The sequence below is a fragment of the Panthera uncia genome, chromosome X (assembly GCF_023721935.1).
Source record: "Panthera uncia isolate 11264 chromosome X, Puncia_PCG_1.0, whole genome shotgun sequence".
NCBI classification, from domain to species: Eukaryota; Metazoa; Chordata; class Mammalia; order Carnivora; family Felidae; genus Panthera; species Panthera uncia.
The window spans coordinates 112,898,560-112,904,824 of NC_064817.1; the positions used below are offsets into that span (position 1 = coordinate 112,898,560).

Sequence of the window (6,265 nt, forward strand, 5' to 3'; positions counted from 1 at the left end):
TTACAACAAAAGAAGACTATCAAGTAATGTTCTTCATGAACAGGAAGACTCTCAAAAATATTAGCGAAACAGGGGCACCTGGGTGGCTCAGTCGGTTAAGCGTCTGACTTTGGCTTAGGTCGTGATCTCACGGTCTGTGAGTTCGAGCCCCGCATCGGGCTCTATGCTGACAGCTCCGAGCCTGGATCCTGCTTTGGATTTTGTGTCTCCCCCTCTCTCTGCCCTTCCCTGGCTCATGCTCTCTCTGTCTCTCAACAGTAAATAAACGTTAAAAAAAAATATTAGCGAAACAAATCCAATAATATATAAAAAGTGTAATACGGAACGACCATGTAAGATTTAGCTCATAAAATCAAGGTATAAATACAACTTAAAAAAATTTTTTTTTAATGTTTATTTTTGAGAGAGAGAGAGACAGACAGACAGAGTGTGAGTCAGGGAGGGGCAGAGAGAGGGAGCCACAGAATCCAAAGCAGGCTCCAGGCTCCAAGCTGTTAGCACAGAGTCCGACGTGGGGCTCGAACCCACAAACCGTGAGATCGTGACCTGAGCCAAAGTTAGATGTTTAATGGACTGAGCCACCCAGGTACCCCTGGTAGGTATATATAACTTTTGAAAATCAATCTAAACCATTCACAGTTTAACAGTAATATTCTAGATCTTGACAGAACTTTGGGTTACACAAATGTTGTATTTGTCAAACACTTAACATGGCTGCATTTCCTTTCATGTAAGTTTTGCTTCACATTTTAAAAAATCCTATAAACAAGTACTAAAGTCTAGTTAATGCTATGCATACTGAATTCTTTAGGGTAAAGTTTACTAACGTCCACAGCTTACTTTGAAATGCATTACAATTTTTTTTAGATTACTAGAGAGATATATGAATGGATATTTTTACTTTGAAATGCATTAAAATTTTTTTTAGATTACTAGAGAGATATATGGATAGATATTTGATAGAGCAAATATAGTAAAATGTAAAGGGTAGAATGTATGACTTATCTACGGGAGTTTAGGTATGTTTGAAACTTATTATAACAATATGCTAGGAAAAAAGAATGACATAAATCTTTAAAAATACTATTGAGAGATATAGAATAATGCTTGCATGATTCATAAGGCATACCATGTTTTTGAGTAGGAAAACACACTGCATAAACACATCGCTTTTCTCAAAGTAAGAGATAACTAGCAAAGTGGATTCTATAATCCATATTTTAAAAAGTGGGGCACCTGGTCATGATCTCACGGTTCATCGGTTCGAGCCCCGTAGTGGGCTCTCTCTGCTGTCAGCATAGATCCTCTGTCTCCTTCTCTCTCTGCCCTTCCCCCTTTCACTCTCTCTCGAAAAAAATAAATAAACATTTTTTTAAGTAAAAAAAAAGGAGGAGGAGGAAGAGGAGAACTAATCTTAACAAATATTCAAACACATTATAAGCTTTTTAATAATTTAAAGCGTATGATTCTGGCTCATGGGCAGCTCAATAGCATAGAATACACAATTGAGCTATATATGCAAATAGACACAGGAGATTTTTTTTTTTATGATACATTGCCATGTTTGTGGATAGAAATCAATTATTCAATATATGGTTCGGTGTCCCCTGGGTAAATGTCTGGAAAAAAATTAGGTTAGATCTCTTCCTCATGCTTTATTATTATTTTTAATGTTATTTCCTTTGAGAGAGTATGTGCACGTGTGGGGCAGGGGCGCAGAGAGAGAGAGAGAGAGAGAGAGAGAGAGAATCCTAAGCAGGCTCCATGCCACCAGCACACAGCTGAACATGGGGCTCGATGACACGAACCATGAGACCATGACCTGAGCCAAAATCCAGAGTTGGATGCTTAACAGACTGAGCCCCCCAGGTGCCCCTCTTCCTTACACTTTAAACCAAAATAAATTAATTCCACATGTAGCAAATATTTAAAAATAATCAAGTCATAAATATTCCAGAAGAAACTATGGAATGTTTTTCAGTAATTACAGGGTAGAGAAGGCTCGTAGTAGTAACACAAAACCTAGAGGTCACCAAAAAAAAGATCATTAAAATACTACATTAAAATAAAGTCCATGGTAAGGAACACAGTAAACAAAGTCAAAAGAAATAGAAAAATATTTTAAAAAATTTTTAAATATTTGTAACACATTATAAATGGCCATTTCACGTTATAAATGGCTTGCGTTCACACATAAAGAAAGCTTAAAAACTCAGGAGAAAATTAAGCGAAGGATTCCAATAGACAAGATAGAAACAGACTGAGTAAAGGAATGGAAATGAATGATTTTAAGGTGTCCTCAGAACTTGCTCTATGATCTCTTCCAGATTTACTGCTGATGCCCAATACCACTTGGATAGATATTTCCTAGCGTAGTTCTTTGCTTTGCGCTTCCACTTAAAATTGGGTCTAAATCCAAATGTCGGCCAGTGCCTAGAACTGTGCTGTTCAACCGGGCAACCACTATCCCCTATGTAACTATTTATATTTAACTTAATTAAATTTAGAAGTTAGTTCTTCAGTCATACTAGCTCTGTTTCAATAGTCACATGTGGCTAGGGGCTTCTGTATTGGATAATGCAGACATAGAACATTTGATTATCGCAGAAACTTCTACGGAGTTCTTTTTGTTTTTTGTTTTTTAATTTTAAAACACGGAAGCTCCACGAATTCGCGTGTCATCCTTGGCGGGGGCCTTGCCGACCTTCTCTGTATCGTTCCAGTGTTAGTATATGTGCTGCCCAGGTGAGCAAGGAGCACGAACAGTTCTGATGTAGAGCCCAAACTGCAGAATCTTGCTTACTACACCTAATACGTGTCAGATTCCCTGGAGAAGTTTATTAAAAATATCAACTTCCATCTCACACGTAAACGGCACGCCGCTGTTTAAAACCTGCCAATCGTTCTTTATCACTTAGATCAAGGGTAGACAAATTATGACCCCTGGGTCAAATCTAGCCCATTGCCTTTTTTTTTTTTTTTTTTTGCCAGTAAGATTCTACTGGAACGCAGCCATGACTATTCATTTACTTATTATTCGTTGCTGCTTTTGAACCCAAGGGTAGAATTGAGGCAGAAATGAGTAATTGCAAGACAGAAGGTAGGGTCAACAAAGCTCTATTCACTATCTGGCCCTTTGCAAAACAAAACAAAACAAAACAAAACAAAACAAAACAAAACAAAAAACAAAACACCAACACAAAAAACGGTTGTTGATCCTTGACTTACAGGATAAAGTCTAAACGTTGGCCTGACCTGCACAGGTAGTATCTAAGATCTTACAAAATTTAGCCACTGCCTCTCGTTTCATGTCATGACCCAGCAATAACTAACCCATTTTGGTATCTTAGTACTTTCCTCTGTGCCCTATTTATACCATGTCTCTTATGTAGTGTCCAACATCCTGACTTTCCTTCTGTCCTACACCACAAGGATTAGGGGGGAAAAAAGGGAAAAGGAGGGTGCCTTGGCTGGCTCTGTCGGTAGAGCATGTGCCTTGATCTCTGGGTTGTGAGTTCAAGCCCCATGTCGGGTGTAGAGATTACAAAATTAAATTTTAAAAAATTAAAAAAAAATTTAAAGGAATTTTTTAAAGAATTAAAAAAATGTTTAAAGGAAAAAGAACAAAAGGAAAACCATACTCTTTCATGTCTTCAGTCTCTGACCACTAATTTTCGTGGCCCATGCCAATTGTTATGGACAAAGAAAGTGGGTTCCTTACCAGGACAGATCCAGAGTCTTAATTTTTTTTAGGCATCTCTGCTTTTCTACATATATGATGAAATGTACTTTGTCTATCACTTCCATACATACTTTGGTCACATCTTTACCACAGTAATGCAATTGCCTGGTTACACGCCTACTTCCCTCAACAGACTTGGAGCTCCTAAAGGAAGGAAGCCTGCCATTCATCTCTGACTCCATAGCGAGTACAAGCCCAGCACTGAGTCAATGCTCAGAGAACACCCACCGAAATAAACCTCAGTCCCCAGTAAGCAGTCATTTTCTGGAATGAGAAACTGGAGGGAAGAAGTGGAGGGGCTACCTGTTCATCCTTTTTCTCTTCTCCTGTGAAGCTAACATCTAATTTCTGGTGCCCTCAAGGCATAGCAAAAAGTCTTTTTAAATTAGCATATTATTGACTTCCTTTTATCATGTTTGCTTAATCTGGTTTAATAATATTTTAATTATTTGTTGGTGAGATTCACATCTTAAGGTAACTATTCTGTCAAGCACAAGTTTAAAAGTCTAATATACAGGAGAGACTGAGGGTGTTTGTATGTCTAATATGTTACTAATGGAATACAAATAACTAATGTGATTCCAAATTACCTTTGGAGTTTGGATCAGACGTGGCTGGTAAATGAGGTTTTCGTATGAGGTTCATGTATTAAGAATTTCCATGTAGTATCTATCCCTGTGTTTTTATAGGACTGTGAGTCCTGTACTTTTGTTCTAAGTATTCAGGACGCCAACGCAGAATACACTGATTGCCATCTCTTGTGTGCAAGAAGCGGGAAGACTGTTTTGGGAAGATTTGTCCAGTTGGATTGACTGGAGACTGGAAGGGCAAGTTTTCAAGTTGGCAATCCTGGAATCCTTAAAACACACCTCTCACACACATTGCCGAACCGTGGACTGGGCTTAAGTCTACAACATTAACTCCATAGTATTGAATTCAGCCATCCAGAATCAACTTCGGCTGGTCCATGTTGTCATATCTGCATACGTAATCGGAAGCGCGTCTTCATCCAAAGAGAAAGCATTTCCTCCCCCGAGGAATCGGAACGAAGATGCTCAGCGCCAGAACAGCTTTGTCTTGAGACCCTGTTCTCACACGCTGGTGCAAGAACAAAATTGCTACACTTTAAGTGGTGGCTTTGATTTTTAATTCCCTTGAATTTCTTCCTTTCCTCGAGTCAATCAAGGCTGTTTTAGACACTTACCGCACATACAAACATGAACAAAATGAAGCGAAAAGAATAGCGACCCTCTGGCAACTTTGATCGATTCCCACGAGGGGAACTCAATATGGAAAAAGTCAAACCACTTGGGGGGCCATTTAACCACGTACCCTTCAGGGCTGAGCTCAGACTGTCCCATCGGTTTTGCTGTGAAGGCCTACTCAGTTTCGTTGCTCATGCTGGACTTGGTCACACATCATGTTGTGTTTTCCTCCATTTGCTGTTTAATTATATAATGGAGGAGAGAAAAAAAGTGTTATTTTTTTTTTAATTTTTTTTTTTTAATGTTTTATTTATTTTTGAGACAGGGAGAGACAGAGCATGAACGGGGGAGGGTCAGAGAGAGGGAGACACAGAATCTGAAACAGGCTCCAGACTCTGAGCTGTCAGCACAGAGCCCGACGCGGGGCTCGAACTCACTGACCGCGAGATCACGACCTGAGCCGAAGTCGGCCGCTTAACCGACTGAGCCACCCAGGCGCCCCGAAAAAAGTAGATTTTTAAAGTTGATCAGCTGGCCTCTTCTTAGGAGTATATTGCTTTTATCTGGGAAAATAACTTGATGGTTACCTAATGCGTGAAAAATAAAGTACTCTCCTGCAGTCCCCAGCCACCTTACACTTGGGAATGGGCTAGCGTGAGAGACATTTAAAAAGCCAGAACATACTATCTAATAAAACGGGAGGAGTTGTTGTTATCCTGGAAAAATCTGAACATGCTAGAGTCAAAGTGTTGATAATGAAGAGGGGCAAGAGGGACAGAGAGGGTTTAGCAACAAGACAGGAAAACAGGGATCCTGGGGAGCAAAGTCATCAAGTGCAAAGTCTGTTATCATCGCGGCGCCCGGGTGGCTCAGTCGGTTTTAAGCTTCCAGCTTCGGCTCAGGTCATGATCTCAGGGTTTGTGAGTTCGAGCCCCACGCTGGGCTCTGCGTTGACAGTGCAAAGCTTGATTCAGATTCTGTCTCCCTCTTCCTCTCTGCCCCTCCCAGACATGCGTGCGTGCACTTGTGCTCGCTCTCTCTCTCTCTCTCAAAAATAAATCGATATTTTTATAAAAAGTTTGTTATCATCAGAATGGCTCTGGCACTTAAAGAACAGAAATGCCTAATTCAGATCGCAAGTAAACTGCTTTGCTGTTCTGTAAGTTCCCCTCTGTTACCGCGCATCTTCTGTATCCTATGCACACCTGCCTCTGAGAGAGGTATTTTGGGTCGATCCAGAGAAAGATGTTACGTTTAGGGTTACTAGATAAAACACAGGAGGTCTGTACCTCGATGTCTTTTTTAAAAATTTTGCTGA

At 40.0% G+C, this 6,265-nt stretch overlaps 1 pseudogene; it reads right to left on the reverse strand.

Moving 5' to 3' along the window:
• Positions 1–2,647: 2,647 nt before the first annotated feature.
• On the reverse strand, positions 2,648–2,760 carry LOC125932447 (uncharacterized; annotated as a pseudogene).
• Positions 2,761–6,265: the final 3,505 nt, after the last annotated feature.